The sequence below is a fragment of the Dipodomys ordii genome, unplaced genomic scaffold, assembly GCF_000151885.1.
Source record: "Dipodomys ordii isolate 6190 unplaced genomic scaffold, Dord_2.0 Scaffold77, whole genome shotgun sequence".
NCBI lineage: Eukaryota > Metazoa > Chordata > Mammalia > Rodentia > Heteromyidae > Dipodomys > Dipodomys ordii.
In genome coordinates, this window is record NW_012267293.1 from 4,071,349 (window position 1) to 4,091,049 (window position 19,701).

A 19,701-nucleotide genomic window follows, 5' to 3' on the forward strand; every position below is an offset into this window, starting at 1 on the left:
TCTTGCCCTTCGCATCCAAGGTCTTTACCAGGGGCACTGGGCCCAGGGCAAAGCTGTAGTGCCCCTTCCCACATCCTCACCACACACATACAGATGTCGCCCTGGAGAAACAGTCCAGCCTTGGCTTCCTATGGCTTTTGTGCTACCTTTATCCTCCACCCTCCTCAGATTTCAGGAAGGAGATTCTGCCCAAGATCCTACAGCTGCTAAGGATTGACCTGGCTCTTCTCAGAGCCTTGAAGGTCAATTACTTGACGTTTTTTCTGGAATTTTTGTCTGCCTTGGCTTCCCTGAGGCAGTAAGCTTTTGCCGGAGGGTCTAGCCTGAAAGGTAGAGCTGCAGGGCATGAAAGAGATAGAAAGAAAGAAAAGACAGAGGGTCAGATTTCAAAATATTCTACCTTATCATTGTGCTGTTTCTCTGTTGAGTAGTTAAATATCTTTGAAAGATGGGTCACTTGATAAATGACAAAATAACTAGAAGATAAAAATGAATTTTATACAAAAGTGACTGCTCACTTATTACAAAATGACTCATCAATATCTGAACATCTTGTTTATTTTAGCTTTTTGTTTCCATACCAAATCCCTATGCCAACCTTTTTTCTCTTCTACAATGGAACAAGTGCCTTTGGAGATTGTTGTCCGATCATGGAGTAACCTCAGGGAAACATAAAAGGCAAGTCGTTTTAAGATAAAAATGAAAAGGAGTGTGCTCAAAGCAAGGTTTTTCATCTTTTTTCGGAGTTCCTCTGTCAGGCTAACTTTCAAAAATAGCTTTCATCTTTGGCTCAACAAGCCTTCCTCAACTGTCTTTCCAACAGGAGGTTAAGCATACAGAAATGTGTAGGCTGTGATGGTGTCTTGTGATAGCCCAGCCCCCTCTCCCTATGGTGGTCTGGGATCACTCCCCCTCCCCCCCCCTCCACCACCCCAGGGTGGGCCTGGCACCACGGTGCAGCTGGGCTAGATCCCAGCGTTGTGATCTCAGCATTGCCATCTGCAGGACCGCTCCCCTCGTCCCCTCTGGTGCCATGCTCTGTCTGCATTCACCCTGACAGAGCTGATTCTAAGAGTCCATTAATTTTTTTTAATTATAAAAATGTCTTTTGGTTAATCCTTTTGGCATACTGGTACTATGCCAGGCAGGAGATGAATGATGAGGAGCTATGTTACAATCATACAAAATCAAATTTAAATTATGGGAACAGTTTGATATTTTTAATCAAATAACTTAAATTAATTCAACAAGTAAAGTTCTGATACTTGGCATTGGATTTACTATTTTTCCACCAAATGGTGACTCATTAAGAAGCCAGTCAACCGAGGAAGAGCCAACTAGTCCTCCTGTTTAATAAACTTGTTCAGTGAAGTTTTAGTAATCTGGTATGTCATTTCAAGTGAGCGAGCAAGCAACTTTGTTTGGCCTAATCCACATTTGTTGCTATTTTTTTTATTGTGAAAATACTGTTCAGAGGGGTTACAATTACATGGGCAAGGTAATGAATACATTTCTTATCAAGCATTGTTGCCTCCTCCTTTGTTTCCCCTTCCCATCCCCTCCCACCCCCTCCCCCCCAAAAGTTGTAAAGTTCGTTTTTCAACATAACGACTTGTACATCTCATTGTTGCAATAGGTCCACCTGTATCCCTATTTAAACGATTTGTTTTTGCCCTTCCCCTCCACAAATTATACAAACATCAAATATAGTGAATTAGACAGTTTTTTTTAAACTTCTTCATCTCCCTGGCCTAATCTTTTCAACTGAAGATGTTGTTTACAATAATCTTTATGTCTCAAATATGTTCTATTTCAAAAACAATGTACCAAGAGGTAAAGCAACTTTCTCAGACAATATACAAAAATTGGAAAGTTTATTAAGTGCATCTAAATTTTACCTTTCTAAGCACTTTGAAGCAAGATTTAGATTTGTTAATTACAATAGATATTTTCACTCATTTATTCAGACAAGAAAAACAGCTAAAAGTTATTTCAGAACAAGATTAACCTAGTTTCAAGTCTAGTCCATTTCTCTTCAGAATAGTTACACCTCTTGTTGAGCCTCAATTTTATACTCATAATGCTTATTTCAAAGAATTGCTACAGTAAAGATCAGAGAATGTAGGTAAAGTGCTTGATCAGTTTAAAGGCCAACTATTTTGTTTAAAGGAAAAACTGCATATGTACACAGAACGACCCGTAAGTCTAAGCAGTGACTTTCCTAATGAATGCCATGTCATAGTCTTATCTTAAAGAAGAACAGTGTGTTGTTATAGCAACTATCCAAACCACTGTGGAGTAATCTAGTATTTTTTTTCTGGAGGAAGTAGGTTAGAAGCTCACAACATTTGCTTAGGAGTTATGATAATAAAAAATGATAAATTTTATTGAAGTAAATGTGATATATCATGCCAGTAGGCTTAAAAAATATGATAATGAGCTCAAAATGGTGATGAAATCATATGTAATCTGAAGATGACATAGGAACCAAAATATTTAAAAGAACTTTAGAGGAATTGTGAAAGACAGTTGGGTTCAACAATTAACCAGGAAGAAATGTAATTAAAACCTGTCCCCTAATGTGAAATTCTATAACGGTGTAGACTTGTTTAAGAAAAAAGTTTTCTCTTTTAACTGACCAATTTCAGCTTTAGTATTAGATGACCTCCGTAACTTCTGACTGCATAGAGCACTATTTTTACTGGAATTTGACTATTTTAGAATATTGTTTAGGTCAAAGCGAGCTGAGTCAAGGAGCAGGCAGTTTCTTGAGTTTAGACAAAGATCACATACCAAGCAGGCATTAGCATATAATTCTTCTACAAAATGATGAATTACAGTAATATTAAAATGAACTAATCTTGGGACAATTTTCACTCTCTACTTCTATTCTTTTATGATTGAGATACAGAAAGCAAGATAACTTGAATCAGAAACATAATTAGATTTTTTTTGTACAGGTCTTGGGACTTTAACTAAGGGCTTGGATGTTGTCTCTGAGCTTTTGTGCTCATGACTAGTGCTCTACCACTTGAACCACAGAGCCACTTCTGTCTTTTTTTGGCGCCTAACTGAAATAAGAGTCTCTTGGACTCATATTACCAGGCTGGCTCTGAACTATGAACCCAGATGTTAGCCTCCTAAGTAGTTAGGATCACAGACATCAGCCACCAGCTCCTGGCCCACTTCAGCTTTTTAGCTCACCCCAATTCCTTAATGTACTCTTCAAGATGCAGAAGCTAAGGAATTTACCAAAGCTTTTAACAAGTATTCTGAAAACACGCGCGCACGCACACACTTGCACACACACACACACACACACACACACACACACACCCTCTTCTTACAGGTATACTGAAATAACATTCTCACCATCTTAGCCACTCCAGAAGTAGACACAAATCTGAGGTGGAGAAAAGCTTTCTCGACACAAAGAGATTGAAGTTGTAAAACACAGTGTATGTTTTTTTTCCTCAGAAAGAAGTGATTGAGTGGCTCTCACCTAACCAACAATGTAAAATGAGGTTGTATTCAGAAAGGGTAAAATACAGGTCATGAAGAAGTTGTAGCTAACAATGACAAAACAAAAGAGACAAACAGCCTCATCAATAAGATGTTGACAGTATGGTAGAAAAAACATAACATACTACCATACAGTACAGATGTTTCTGTTCAGAAAGAGAAGAAAAAGAAGAAAGAAGATTAGAGATTAAATGTATCTTCTACTTGGAGATATTTTCCCAGGTGTCTTTTTAAAATTTTCAAAGTAGCAAGTTGATATTTTTGTTGAATTTCAAAAACATAAAATAAAAGCTAAAAATTGAGGTGATAATTAAAGTTGTTAATTTTTTAATATCTGCTTTTTTCTTATTGTTGAATTTAAGAGATTTTTTGGTATATTTTGGAGGATATTGGTTTTTTTAAAAAATTTCAAAATAAAAATTCCAATGAAGGATATACATTGCATTCAGTTCTAAACTATAGTTTATTTTTTGTTCTTTCTTTTATTTATTTTTTCCAGTTTTGGGGCTTGCTGTCAAGGTCTGGGTGCTGTTCCTGAGTTGCTTTTGCTCAAGGCTGGTGATCTACCACTTGATCCATAGCTACACTTCAAACTTCTTTTGGAAAATTTTTGGAGATAAGAGTCTCATGGACTTTTCTACCCAAGCTGACTTTGAACTGTGATCCTCAGACTTCAGCCTCCTGAGTAGCTAGGATTTATAGGCATAGGCCACCGGTAACTAGCATTGGAATTTATATGCACTTTTTAATTTTTTTCCAAAAGTGGCATTGGGACAATACACATTAGTTATTTCCAGATTTATCCTGCAGAACGATTTGTTTTATCATCTCAGGTAGATTCAGCTTAAACACTGGGTTGTTAATGCTGACTTTTTATTAACTAATGATGAAAATGTGGAAAAAGCCTGCCAAACTTCCCATCATGAATGTAGAAATCCTCCTTTGATATTTTTAGGGACTCTGTGGGAAGACACTTTGGGAGTATCTAAGACTATTCATAGAAGGACTGTTTATAAAGTTATGAAATCAGAGCTGCCAGTGTCTGGCAGCCAGCATAACATGGGCTGAATGGACTCACACACACACACACACACACACACACACACACACACACGGGGGGGAGGGGTTCCATATTTATGACAAAAAGGAATAAGTAAAATCTGTCCACAAGTATAGAATTCATTCTAGATTTAATTAAGAAAATAAGTTTAGTGAAAAATGTATACAACATGTTGTCATTTATTTAAAAGGGCTAAAATGCACATGTACACATGAACACATAGTATGTATGCATATACATGCACACATGAATTACACACATAATATATACATACATGCTGACATGCACACATATGAATGTACATGCACAATACATACACACATTCTCACACATGCACATATAAATGCATCTCAGCTTCTGAAATTATATGATAAAGCAGAATTCTGCAAAATAAATAACGAAAAAATGATGACTTTGAGCATAGGGAATAAACAGTCTGAAAAGAGAAGTGAGACTTTGTTGATTTTTCAGACTTGATTGATAAAACTTGTAAATGTTTCACATAATTATAAAACATTAAATATTTGAACGATCATTCTTTAAGCATTAAAAGTAAAGGAAAACAAATGAATATAATCTATTTCTAGTTACAATCACAGCTACATTATTCGAAGGGGTTTTAAAATGCAATAATGTATCAAAAAATAACAAAAACCATGCATGAAGGTAACAAGAAAAACCTTACATATTTTAAGTAATCAGTTTGATGATATTATTCTGTACCTGTTGTGTACATAATGTAGGTTATAGTGAGCAACTGTATGACATTTTAGTTGTATCATTTTTAAGATTCTCAGCAAGAGAAAAGATTAAGTTAGAAGAGATTATGTAAAATGTTCCTACTGCTGAATTTGAATTGGAGATATCAGGTTGTACTCATTATATATTTATCATTCAAAAAAATCAAACAGATATACCCTATGTCTGGTTTCTGATAAAGCTACTGAGCAAGTAATACCTCTAAAATCCAAGTAGTAAACTAAAAAAAATACCATTTGGGCAAATGGCTGATTCCAGATCTAGAATAGGAAACATTAGGAGTGTTCCTAATTCTGAACCTCTTACACAGGCTGGCAGGCAGCTAGCCGTCAGCTGTGCCAGGACCCCATTCTGAGAGCCAGTAGGACAGTGAGTGCAGAGAACTGAGCTGGCGACATGTCTGTGTGTGAGATTTCATACTGGTGCCTGTAGTTTACGTTTTCTCATTGCTAGAGCCAACTCATTTAAACAATTTGTGAATGCAGAGTAATTCTGCCTCCCTATCCAAAATGTGTCACTGGATAACTGAGTAGCAGTTGAGAGGAATTTTGTCCTTATAGAAATATTTCATCGAATATCTAGAGAAGAAGTGATAAAATTATAATCTTACTGTGTTCTAACTCGGTGAGTTGGTGAATCCTACATGGCAGATGGGCAGCTTTGGACCCCACAGAAGGAGCTCTGTGGACGCGCCCTTCCTGGGCCACAGCCCAGCAGTGTTACCTGCTTGGCAGAAGCTGCACCAGGTCCTCTGCTCCACACTCCCAGCTTCGACTCCACACAGGGACAGAGGCAAAGGAGTGTTTTCAGGAAGTAAAGATGGAGAAGCTTCACTATCGCTCAAATGCAGCCAGCAACATTCAGGCTATGAAGCTCTACAAGAGTATTAATCCTTGTCTTTTAATAAAGAATTAACTGCAAATACAAAAAGATGGAGAGAAAGAACTTGTAAAATCAAAATGACAAAAGAGAAAATGTTCTGGAATTGGTGGTGATAGCTGAACGACTGGGCAAATGTCCTCAGAGCTGCTGAGTTGGGCACTCTAAAAGGCGGAGTTTTATGGCACGTGAGTCATGCCTTAACAAAAACAATAGAAATAAGACATAGTTCAGCCAGTCACAGAACATGGAGCCTATATGATTGAATCTTGACTCAAATAAATTTGAAAACAAGCATTTATGAGTACAGTGATAGCTGATGTTATTAAAGATCTATTTGTATTATTTTTATTAATGTAATGGCATTACCGTTGCATTTTAAAGGAAGATTCACATTCCATAGACATAGTCCTGATTTTACTTGTCGACTCAATAATATGATATTAGAGATGTACTCTAGAATACAATGGCAGTGGAAATGAGTGGAGATCTGGGTGAAGCCAGATGCAGCCCCAGCTGGGGCTGCTGACAAGGTAGCAAACAGAAAGTGGGCATCATTATTCTGTTACTTTAGGTATGCTTGGAAGTTTTCCTAATGAGAAGTTTTTGTTTTTTTAATTCTTAGGTACATCCTATTCTTTAGTTTCAATTCAAGAGCTTGTTTCTCACCTTCCCTGTTCCTTCTGCTACTGTGAGAAACCTGGTTTCCAAAAATATCAGTAACTTTACTAATTTTTTTCTGTCTTTAACATACATACAAATTGTTTCAGAATTCCCATAACTGTATCATTTTCAACTCCAGGCGTAAAGTACCAAATTTCTTTTCTGTACCTTTATTTGTTCAAAATGTACACAGAATATTATATTCAGAAGCTACCTAATGTTAAATTGTAACTTTCCCTTTCCCAACCTCTTGGAATTCATTTAAAAAAAACTGGCTTGAAATTTCATTAGGCATTGCTATTTCATCAATTTAATATGTTGTTGGAGTCCTTTATTTAGTTTTAAGATTTACCTTTTCCTCCTTTTTATTCAATGCTACATTTGATCTTGTACATGATTAAAAAGCCGGGCTGGGAAGGTGGCTCAGTGGTAGAGTGCTTGCCTTGAATGCATGAGGCCCTGGGTTTGATTCCTCAGCACCACATAAGCAGAAAAATAAAAAGCCAGAAGTGGCACTGTGGCTCAAGTGGTAGAGTGCTAGCCTTGAGCTGAAGAGCTGAGGGACAGTGCCCAGGCCCAGAGTTCAGGCCCCATGACCGGACCCCCCCAACCCCCCCCAAAAAAAACCCAAGCTACATGGAAAGACATCTTGACGGAACCGCTGTTTCATACTAACCCCTCTCCCCATTCTTTTTCTCATGAATAACCATTTTAATTGGTTTCTATTTCTCTCTTGTTTCTTTTTACAAAAATTAACAGCTACTTATGTATATTCATAATTTCCCTTTTGCCTTATTAAAAAGGAAGAATTTCTGTTTTCTTGTCTTTTCCTTTTATTACAGTCTTCACTCCTTATCAACTGATAGAGCTCTTCCTTGTTCTCTGCTCTCTTCAGTATACATTTCTTCTGTGGATGGGCATTTGGGTTGTTTCTTACGTTTAGCAATGTCAGTAATCTTGTTCTTTTGTTGTGAAAATACTGTACAGAGGGGTTACAATTACATGGGCAAGACAATGAGTACATTTCTTATCAAGCATTGTTTCCTCCTCCTTTGTTTCTCCTTCCCATCCCTTCCCATCCTCTCCCCTGTCTCCCCCACCCATTCCTCCTCCCCCTCCCCCCACCAAAGTTGTAAAGTTCGTTTTCGACATAACGATTTGTACATGAATGGGTCCACCTGTATCCCTATTTAAACGACTTGTTTTTCCCCTTTCCCTTCACAAATTATACCAACATCAAATACAGTGAAAGCAGGGGTTATACCATGGGGGAGGGACATACAAAGCAACAAAGAAATAATCTTATAAATGTATTAGAAATAATCACATGAAAGAAAAAACATTTGAATACATATCTTAGGGTTCATTTCCCTAACATCAACTTATCTGACCTTTTCTGCCTGACTCAGACATATACTAGTTATTGCAAATAAGGGAAACCATGGGACCTATGTTTCTTTGGGCCTGGCTTACTTCACTTAATATAATTTTTTCCAAGTCTTTCCATTTCCTAACAAATGGGGCAATGTCATTCTTTCTGATGGAAGCATAGAATTCCATTGTGTATATATATATATATATATATATATATATATATATATATATATACCACATTTTCTTGATCCATTCATCTACTAGGGGGCATCTGGGTTGGTTCCATATCTTAGCTATAGTAAATAATGCTGCAATAAACATAGTCATGCTGGTAGCTTTAGTGTGGTCTTGTTTGTGAACATTTGGGTAAATGCCCAAAAGTGGGATTGCTGGGACATAGGGGAACTCTATGTGGAGTCTTTGGAGGAACCTCCATACTGCTTTCCAAAGTGGTTGAACAAGTTTACACTCCCACCAACAATGCAGTAAGGTTCCCTTCTGTCCACATCCCCTCCAGCATCTGTTGTTATTAGAGTTCTTGATTTTAGCCATTCTAACTGGAGTGAGGTGGTATCTCAATGTTGTTTTGATTTGCATTTCTTTTATGGCTAGGGAGGTTGAGCATGCAATGTCAGTAATCTTGCACAGTGTTTCTTTACTCTGGTGTTGTGTGATACTCAGGAAAATTCCTAAAGGCTAAGAAACATACACTGGTTCCCCAACTGCATGAGTGCCCTGGGACACCTTCCAGGGCAGAGAGGGGCGCCAGGCTTTGACTTTATGAAAGGGCACCCCCATACCCCCATACTCCATGTTTATCTTACTAGAGTCAATTTCCTCACTTTATTGCATTTTAATATTCAGTTTATTTTTTTCGGTAACATTTTATGTCACCTGTCCATTTTCTTTACAGCCATTGTTAAACTTTTTATTGTTGTTGTTGGATGTGGGGCTTGAACTCTGGGCTTGGGTGCTGTCCCTCAGCTCTTCAGCTCAAGGCTAGTGCTCTACCACTTGAGCCACAGCCCCACTTCCAGTTTTTCTGCTTATGTGGTGCTGAGGAATTGAACCCAGGGCCTCAAGCATGCAAAGCAAGCACTCTATCACTGAGCCACTTCCCAGGCCCATTTTTTTAAACTTTTTTAACCTTTCTTTTAAGTTCTGTATCTCTGTCCTGGGTTGGAGCTATTCACCTTCTAAAGGAACATTTACTTTGTTTTTGCTGATGAAGTGCTTTTCCATGAAAGCATTTAAAAACATTTTTGATGCAAGAAAAAAATTCTTAATGCTGTCACCTTTGATTTCTGTGAGAGATGAATGGTTTTAGGACGTCTGGGGAGACCAAAATCTGTTAGAGCTCAAGTTCCTCCTATACAGCCACCTAATGTTTGCTTGGAGCCTATGAATATCTTCCAGATATTTTAAATCATTTCCAGCTGACTTACAATTCCTGATATACTGCAAATGCTGTATAAATACTTGCTACACTGTATTGTTTAAGGGCAAGAGCTAGTATTTGGTCTTTATTATATGGATATTTATCCATATGATATTTTTCTTATTCTATTGCCAACACATTTGAAATAGACTTTTATTCCCAAATTTAATAGTGTTTTACTGTTGAAACTGAGTATCTCCAAAATAGCCCTAGCAGGTTCTCTGTGTCTAGTCTCTCTTCATCTGCCCACCATAAGATCTTATAATAAAATCAGGGTGCGAAAAAATTAATTGTACTTGCTTAATCAGCTTCCTCTTTTGGATTCTTCCATCCTGATAGGGTCAAATGTTCATTCTCACCTTTACCCATGGTCCTATTGGGCCTGGTCTATTCTAGTTATTCTCAGTTACCAAACTAAACATTGAGAAGCCCTGTCACTCTTCACTTAGCTCAGGAGTTATTTCTGCCATTGGCTTCACATTGTGGTGTTCCAGACTGTTCAACTCAGGCAAGGCTTATAGGTGTCACATGCCTTTGGGCACACAGAATCGCTACTGTGTGTATGGAAATCCCATAAAAATCTAATTCATGTCACATTTGATATTGCTAGTGTAAACGTTTGACACAACAATTGCCTGGTACAAAATGCTTTCATAGTCACTGTAATCTATCAAAAAACTTTATATGACAGATTAGTCTTTTTCCTCTCCCCTGGTGAGTAACTTGTCCTTCCCAGCATTTGCTGCTAATTAGATTTAATGTGTTGCCACGCAGTTCTTAGGCTGTGGTTCTGAGAGGAAAGAGATTCATGGCTCCTTTAGGTGTCACTTTGGTATGCCCAGCAGTGGACTGAGGCTAGGGGTTCTATTTGGCCCAATTGGTATCAACAGAAGACATAAGTCTGTTTAGAAATCAGGCCCATTTCGGTATGAACAGAACTCTGATGCAGATCTTCTATATGCATTCATGGCTGAGTCTATGAGACTCTTGTTTGTGGAAAGGACGAGATTGAAACCAGTGCTTTGCCTGTGTTAGGAAAGTGCTCAAACACTAGGCACATCCCAGCCCTCAGATTTTAGAGTCACAGTCTCACTGAGTAACTCAGGCTGGTCTTCAAATCACTATGGAAGCCAGGCTGGCTTTGATCTCTTGCTCCTTTGGTCTCTATGTACAGAGGCCTGGGTTACAGCAGGCCCCACCATGTCCAGCTCTTCAAGTGACCCTTGAATGCTGAGAGTCGAGATGAGTTTTAGGTGTGTGTCTTGATCTATTGGTGCCACTGTAGCAAAATTCCTGATACTAGGTGATTATTCATTTCTCAGGGTCCTTGTGGCTGGAAATGCAAGGTCACAGTTATGGAATGTCAGTTTCTAGTGAGGGCTACTACCCGTCCCCACGCACAGGGGCGGTGTCCTCATATGGCCACAAGGCTGGAAGGGGCAAACCGACCCCTGAGCCCCTGGTAAGAGGCCCGGGTCCATGACTGCAGTGGAACCCTCACCGTCCACTCCCTTCCTGAGTTCCTACCTGAGCCTCGGGGAGGACGCACACCTCCATATCACAGACTGAGATGAAACGCGTTCTTGTCTATGAACCACGACAACATGTACTTCCATCGAGTAGCATGGGGATGCTTCTGCTGGCCCACCTCATCTGGCACAAGATTTGAAGCTGCTATTAATCCAGCATATCCAAATAGGTTATGCTACCACCCATCAGAGCACATAGAGCTTCGATTCCACCTAAGGCATCAGGCCCCCACCGTGGGGGAGGGGGAGAAGGGTCTTCAGTGTACATCATGCAGTGGAGGTGGGATACTCGATGCCCTGACATACCAAATCGATGCAGAGGGACGTAGAACCCAGAGCTCTGCTCCCAGCTCCTCTCCTCAGGGACTTTTGTACATTTCTTCAGTTGATATCTCTCAAGGGAAGAACAAACTTGTGGCAGTTGAGATTTTTCTTTTATCCACATGCCTGCAAATGTTTATATTCTAAAACTGGGAAAACAAAGACGGTTCACCATTGCATAGGTTTATTCTAGATAAATTTGGTTAGGCAAATGCAGAGCGATGTTCCTTTCTACTGCGACAGTTGCCGGTTATTTTGGAGTAAGTGTCGAGCTGAGCCCGTTCACTTACAGCTGACCATGTGAAGCCGTGGCCCTGGGGGCGTGGGGATGGACTCCAGAGAGCAGGTTCACACATTGTTTCTCCTGGATAAAGGAATGAATGCTCACAGCAAAGAATTGATTGGAACCCACGGCTGAAATGGAAAGACTTAATGCCATTCATCCTTTCCTGCTGTCCAGGGTTGGTGTAGGAATTCGTCCCAAATCCCAGGATGCTCACAGCCTTAGAAGGCTGGTTGGGCAGATCTCCTGAGCTCAGGTGTGAGTGGAGAGCTCTTGTATATTTTATTTATCCAGAGGAAAAAAAGAATTGTGGTACATGACATAACAAATCCAGATTATGAAAGAGGAGCTGACATAAGTAACAATATGTTGTATTTATATCTGAAATTTAGACCTAAGGCTAGGAGCTTAAGGAATTTACAGCAAAGGAGTGAAGCTGTTTATCTCTATGTCAGTTGCTTTAAAACATAAATATGAATGCCTGTCTGTGCTACTTTTGCTTGTTGTTGAAGAACCTGACTAAACCTGTCTCTCTTCCTGGGATCCCAGTGCTTTGCAGGGGTTGAAGCGCCCCCCTTGTTCATGTCAGTTACCAAAGGGCTTGAGGCTACCAACTCTACCCCCTGCTCTGTGAGTCCTTCACTTTCCTATGAGATGGTGCTCCCAGAGAGGGCCTTTGCTCAGCGCTGCATACTGGACCTCCCAGCCTCCAGACAGCAAGAGATGACATTTTCCTTATGAACTGCCCAGCCTCGGATATCCTGTCGCAGCACTTCAAGTGGACCAAGACACCTGCTTATTTCCCTCATGTTGTGTTAGAATTTCAACATGCCTCTTCTCCTATTGCTCTGTTGTACATGTGACTCAGTAAGAATGTGTGCTCTGTTTTTACTTCTCTTGACAACCTTCTTGGTAGTGGTGCTTTGTGTGTATGTGTATATGTGGGGGGGTCTTTTTCCCCTCTCTCCCTTGAATGACCAGTGGTTCAAAACAACTATTTTATTTTACTTAAAGTAAAGTAAACTTATTTGGTTCCAGGTCAGATACTAATTTATTCCAACTTTCAGCAAATCAATTCTTTTCCTGGGGGTTAGTTGTTCAGCCCTCCAGTCTTCAGTAGCTGGCCTTACACCATCTTAGTTCTGGCTGTTACAGCTAAAAAACAGACGGAATGGAGAAGCAGCATTTTATTGTTCATGGTTCTACAGGCTAGGAAGTCCAGGATCAAGACCCTGAAGAGCTGATGTTTTAGTGAGCACCTGCTTCTTGGTTTTCAGGGGACTTTCTCTTTATACCCTCACATGGTAGAGAGGAGACAGAGAGAGAGAGAGAGAGAGAGAGAGAGAGGTGTGCGTGTGTGCATGCACCCCCCCTAGCCCAGAACAAGAACTAGCTCTTCTTCTAAGGGCACTAATTCCATTCCTGAAGGTTTTACCCAGTTAATCACTCAACGTTTCACCTCCTAATCCCATGCAACATAACAGGCCAAGGTAGTGGATGGTACATGTAGTATTGGGTTGGGGAAGCAAACATTCCTTCCATACCTGGGCATATCTTAAGCAAACCGCACACATGGTTCTGTTGAGTTCTGAATGGGCAGAGATACTTGCCTTTTTATATACCACAGAGGACCCCTGGCTTCCACATGCAGCCTGGGAGCATGGGTGAATTGGAACACAGAGGAGAGGAAGAAGAAAAGGAGGAGGAGGAAGGAGGAAGGTGATCACATTCTTACAAAAAGTCAGCTTCTAAGAAGGAATTGAGAAAGGAAAACCAGAAACAAACCTGGTGCTAAAACAGTGGCTGGTGGCTGAAGAGTTCAGGGATCTGGAGGCGGAGAGCAAATATGCTTTGGCTTCCCACTGCTGTAACGGCATGGCCTGAGAAAAGCACCTTACAAGGAGGGATGGTTTGTTTTGGCTCACGGTGTTGGAGATCCCATCTGTGCGGAAAGCTCTTGGCTTTGTGCTTTGGCCTGGACAGCACAGTGCTTTATGGTGACCAGGAGGCAGAAAGTGCGGAGGCGCTGGACGTGATGTTCCTGTCAGGTCACTCCTCAGAAGCCCTTACTCCTTCCAGTCTACAGCCCCAGCACCTCACAGGGCCCCAGCTGGGCTCCCCACCCTTGGACTCCTGGAGGTCTCAGGACATTGGCACTGACATTCCAGCCAAAGGCCGGCACATTTTGATCTTTAGCATTTCTGCACTGTTGCTTAGAAATGCCCCGTGCTGGAAAACGCTTTCTCCTTGCTTCATTAGCAAAAATGCCTTGGCCATTAATAATGACTCTCTTCTTGAGTTTAGGAAAACAGACAGTGAGAAGAAAGGTGAAGTAAAAAGCAGCTTCATGTTTCCCCTCGGGCTAAATCGTGTATAGGTAAAATATCTCTAGGAGGAAAACAAACATAGAAAGTAGATTATTATTGTTGACTTCATCTCTTTTTACAGTATATGTCTATGAGGAACGTCTGTTAACCATGGTTATTCTGTCAAGAATATGCTATGGCTCTAAAAATTAACAAATCCACTAAAAAACTGTATTTATATTTATCAAAACTAGTAATAAGACAATACTCAAAGAAATGTCACTTGAGGGTCATTTCTTCTAAGGTTTATATTTTAAAACCTAATTTTGACATGGATCATGAATGTAGGTTTGATTACAATTTTTTTTATGATTAGGAAAGGGCAAATGTGGGTCAGAGCCCAAATGTCACTTGATTAAACAGCACCAGTGTCTTTTCCTCACAGAAAAAAAAAACAACCAAAAAACCCCCAAAATCCCTTTTACTGCCAGAGCTGATATGTAGCAGAGCTGATGCATGTCTCTGCGTGCCCATGGAGAGCTCTCTGGTGTGGGTCCTAATGAGGTCCAGGGCCAGGGTGGGAGGGACCGGGGTGACAAGGCTCAGACAACAGTGGCTAATTAGCGTGGGGCTGATGGACCTTTGCCAGTAATTGTACTACCCTGCCTTTGGTAACCAGAGAGGGAGGCTTTCAATATCTCCATGCAGCATAATATCTTTGATTATAATGAAAAGCAGTCATGAGAAATAGAAAATAATTCAAAGCATAAATCACAAAGGATCCATTTTAAAAGTGTCCTTTAAAAAAAAAAGAAAATGAGGGGTAAGGTTGAAGGGATATTTTTGTCTTCGTCCAATTAATATAAATTGGCATTTAGTGTTCATTGAAAACTCTGGAAGGGAACTGGAGTTGAGGAACAAGAAGCCAAGCAGGAACTCATCTTGGTGCAGTGTGGCTGTTCTGACTCGCCCAGAGTGTCTCTGTGCTCCCGCCGTGTTTACACATGTCATTGCATCGACCAAACAAAACACTCCAGGGAATAGGGTCATGGTTCAAATGGTAGAACCTGCCTAGCAAACACATGACCCTTGACTTCTTTGAGCAAAACCTGGAACTGCCAAAACAGAACAGAGAAAATCCAAAACGCCTTCCTAAATAACTGCCGTTCTGTCTCCCTTTGGCATATAAAACACATTATTAATAACTATGATGGGCTCACAAAAATATGTTAGAAGTTATTTACAGAAGAAGCAACAAGGAGTAAGTATGCTAAATGCTTTTCAGCAGGGAAAGAGAAAATTAATGTTACCAAAAATGGTATTTAAAATTACCTAAGAAAAATCTCTTGATACCAAGATAGTTTTTAAAATTAAAAGCTGATAACCATCATTAACCATTGAATTAGGAAATAGTTTTATCTGATCCTTCTTGGCTGATCATATTGCTTTTTATGGAAAAAAAAATGTACAATTGAAAATTCAAATGAAAATCGGAGATTGTCAGACTTTCAAATGTGAAATGTACACAATGCAGAGTGTGATAGCCTTCCACAGAGATATGTTTAAGGATTTTGTGTGGCACGATAAAAGTTGAACAGACTTCGATGGAACTAAAATGATTGTGTAACGTTGAAATCATTGGTGCAGGCAGACCCTGTGAACATGAGGGCATGGGAGCGGAGCTGGGCCTTCTGCCAGCATGGCTGCCTACAGGGAGGAATGAGGCGCCAGTGTCTAGCGGGGCTGTTGGGAATGTGAAGAGCTGAGGGCAGGAAGTAGAGACTATAAACTGGTTATGCATGTTACAGTCTTTGAGCAAAGACATTGGAAGTATTTCCTCAACCTCTGAAATGGCTGTGGCACTAGCTATGTGTTTACAAGATTTAGTTGTTGATACACAGACACACAACTTACACACACATACAGAGTGTGTGAGGAACAGGCCATCACTGCAGGGACTACAGACCCATTGTTAGAGAGAGACAGTGTCTTCACTGCAGATGGTCGTGTCTGGTGGCCGAGAACAATGCAAAGGAAACAGTGCACTGTGATAAGTTCTGTCTTTGTAGACATTGGGTGTTGGGGGAGCAGCTGTTACAGACCCCTTGAGCCTACACCTCCCTTTTCAGTCCAGGTTTACATAACCCCTCACCCCAGCCTTGCCTCTGTGACTACTACTGGTTCTGTTCTTTTCTTTTTTGTCAGGTTGTACTAAACTTTCTGAGACTGGCTTGTCCAGGTTTCACACCTTGGGTTTTGACTCTTGTCCCTCCTCCTTTGTACTCAGTAGATATCACCCCTTCTCCTTCCATCCTTGTACATGATCTAGCTGTACTCCAGTGTCCAGCCTGCTGGTCATCTGCACCACCAGGCTCAGCCTTCTTCTCTGCCCACTCCAGCACATCCAGAGAAGGTGACCCAGGGCTGGCAGCCCGGCTTCCCTTTGCTTCCCTTCCCTTCCCTTTTTCCCTTCCCTTCCCTTCTTCCCTTCCCTCCCCTTCCTCCCTTTCCCTCTCCTTCCCTTCCCACTCCACCCTGAGAAGCTGAGTAACGTTGATCCCCCTGCTCAGCCACTCACCTTCCTCTTCTGTGTGACAGAAATAAACAGCAGTGTGCGCAATATGTGATATGACATAACTTTCTGTGTGCCGGGGCAGCTCTCATGGCTTCTCAGACTCACTTACATATGCTGTCTTAGTCATTTTGTGTTGCTAACAACAAATACATCTGGGTATTTAAAAATGAGCAGAACTTTATTTCACATAGGGTGCTATTAGTTCCTACAGGTCCTTCCTCTTTAATCAATCACATGGACAATTCTCAAATTCTGAATTGTGGGGGCTTCTCTCAGATGATAGCAGATGGTAACAATGGCTCCTTCAGAGGTCTATGAGACTATTAAACAACCTTCTGCATCTGAAAACCCAGTTAAAATACAGATCTCAAAAATACACATGTCTTTTACTTTCACTATTAATATAATTACTGTACAGTGTATGAACACCTCATTACTGATGCTACATAACCATTCTAGAATCTTATTATTAATGGGTTATGACCTGTTTGACCTGTCCACTAACTATTTGGGGACATTCTGATAACTTTAATCCCCAGTAATTTTTCTCATTAGAGCACATATTTAGTTACAAGCCTCAAAACTTTGAGAATGTTTTTGATGGGGATTGTCTGGTTTCTCAGATTTTACTTCTGGCAGTATTTAAACACATATCCCTCACAGGGATATCTTTTCAGAGAAAGGAAAAATGGATCATTTTTTTGTCTGCTAATTGAAAATGGTTACCTGGATGAAAGCTAGATATGATTTTGGGGGGAAAGCAAACACACAAACAAATCATGAGTGCTTCATTGATTGAAATATCTCCCTACCAAAGCTCCCATTGGAGGAGCTTGCTAGACCCTTGGTGTTTGATTGGCTGGAATATTTCCATACCAAAACTCTTGACTGGAGGAGCCCGTGAGTACTGCAGTCCCCAGTGGGAAACAACTCTGCTAGACAAGGCAAGACTGCCCAGCGAGGCTCACCACTACTTGTTTCATCTACACGAATTAGTGATTTCATCGCCTCATTTGTGGTGTAATGGGTTGTTATAGAAATAAATAGCTTTATGAGATGCTATCTCTCTATTAGGCAGTATTTTAGTCATTGGGTAACTAAATAAATATACAGAGTTGGCTCTTCCCCAGGGAGCTGGCTCTCTGTCTTCCACCAGAAATTTCTACCTCTGACATCTGAGCAGTGTGTGTGTTGGTGGGGAGGTAAGAACTGTTGTTTAGCCTTTGGAGTGGCTACACAGCTGAGCATTGTCCAGTGGAATGTCCATAGGATGTGCTTTAACGTGGACTTGAGCTGTGCAAATACACCATCTGGCAAAGGGACCTTTGTGGAGAGCAACAATGCCTTCTGTGAGAAAGGCAGAGAATTAAGCAGTTAAAGATCTGAGAACCGTGATGAAGATGGAGAAATATGTTCTATAAATACCCGTGACACTCCTGAAGTCTGTTGGGGTCTTCCCCTTTCTCGCAGAGCTACTGTGAGCATTAGGAAAGTCTGGGTTCGAGAGGAGAGGACAGCTCAGCTTTTGGATTGCTTCCATATCTGCCAAAATTCAGCTGTCCCTGAAAATGTGTTCATGTTTGTCATGTGTTTCATGGACTCTGAGATTTTTTTTGGTATCAGTTTTTAGATGACAGAAAACTGAGATGTTATCAAAATTCATATTCATGGCTTCTGCCGATTTTGGTTCCAACAGGATCATGTGAGTGCAGCAAGTAGAGTTCTGGGACTTCATTGCTTCATTGATACACTAGATAAGGGACTGAAGAGTGATATAGATCATGAGATGAATATGCAGCACAACTCCTTTATATAATTAATTTATGCTACTATATATATTAAGTGCAGAATCCATTATGATGGTGATTCCACTGTGTGTCGATTTATCATTGTGGACCAAGTTTCACATTTCCCTACATCTTCAGACCAGTTTTTGATGCTGATTGCTATTTGTCAGTGATGAAAGCTAACACTTAGGGAGGATACATAATTTCCCTCAAATAGTACAGAAGCTATTTAAGTGTATGGGTTTTGAGTCTACTTCATTTCTTCTAGGTGGTTCTTTCCATACTGTTTCCTTCCATATTGTCTGGCTGCCCAGGAAGCACATTAGAGACGAGCTCAAAACTGTTTGATTTCACTCACTGGTTCGTTTGCTCATCCATCCTTTCATTCCTTTGTCCATCCACTTGTTTTCCTTTAGTCATTTGCCTTTTCAGTTCATAGCTGTATTTTCTATATCTGTTAGGCTCAGAGTGCTTTGTGAGACATGTGGATCGTTTGAACATGAATCCTGTGGTACACTGGAAAGCCAGGTCCCTGGTGTCTCAGAGATGTTAACTGCTTTTTACTAATAGCTGTTCCTGGGGCTTGAACTCATGGCCTAGGCACTGTCCCTGAGCTTTTTCACACAAGGCTAGTACTCTATCACTTTTGCAACAGCTCCACATCTAGCTTTTTGGTAGTTAATTGGAGAGAAGTGTCTCACAAACTTTCCTGCCTGTGCTGGCTTCAGACTGTAATTCTCAGCTCTCAGCTTCTTAAGTAGCTAGGATTACAGGCATGAGCTACTGGCTCTGGGCTCTGGTCGCTCTTCTGAACTTAAGTAGGACTTGATGTAGGTATTCTCATTTGTGTCCCAGCAAATATCTGATTTTTACTTGTATTCACCTCAATTTTAGAGGCTTCTGTTCATATGTATCAAGGTAGAGAAACAAAACATTTCTTGTACATATTTGCTGATTTTAATAATGATCCTGGGATGGCACAGACACTCCCTCTGCTCACACCCCTGTTGGCACCTCTGTACTTGCTAGTGACACTGCAGGAGGGTGCAGGTTGCTACACACACTGCCACTTCTAGTTCTGCGGTGTGAATTCCCTGTAATTGATAATAACTAACTTTCTGCACTTTTATGATCCAGACATGACTGCTAGTGTTTAAATTCGGTAATTATAAGGTCATCACTTCCTAAGTAAATCAGTATTCTCT

The 19,701-nt window shown here is 40.5% G+C and overlaps 1 protein-coding gene across 1 annotated transcript in view; it reads left to right on the forward strand.

Annotated features, from left to right (window-relative positions):
- Positions 1 to 19,701, forward strand: part of Park2 (parkin RBR E3 ubiquitin protein ligase) — a 1,020,418-nt gene that overhangs the window by 318,414 nt on the left and 682,303 nt on the right. The gene's annotated exons all lie outside the window — the stretch shown is intronic.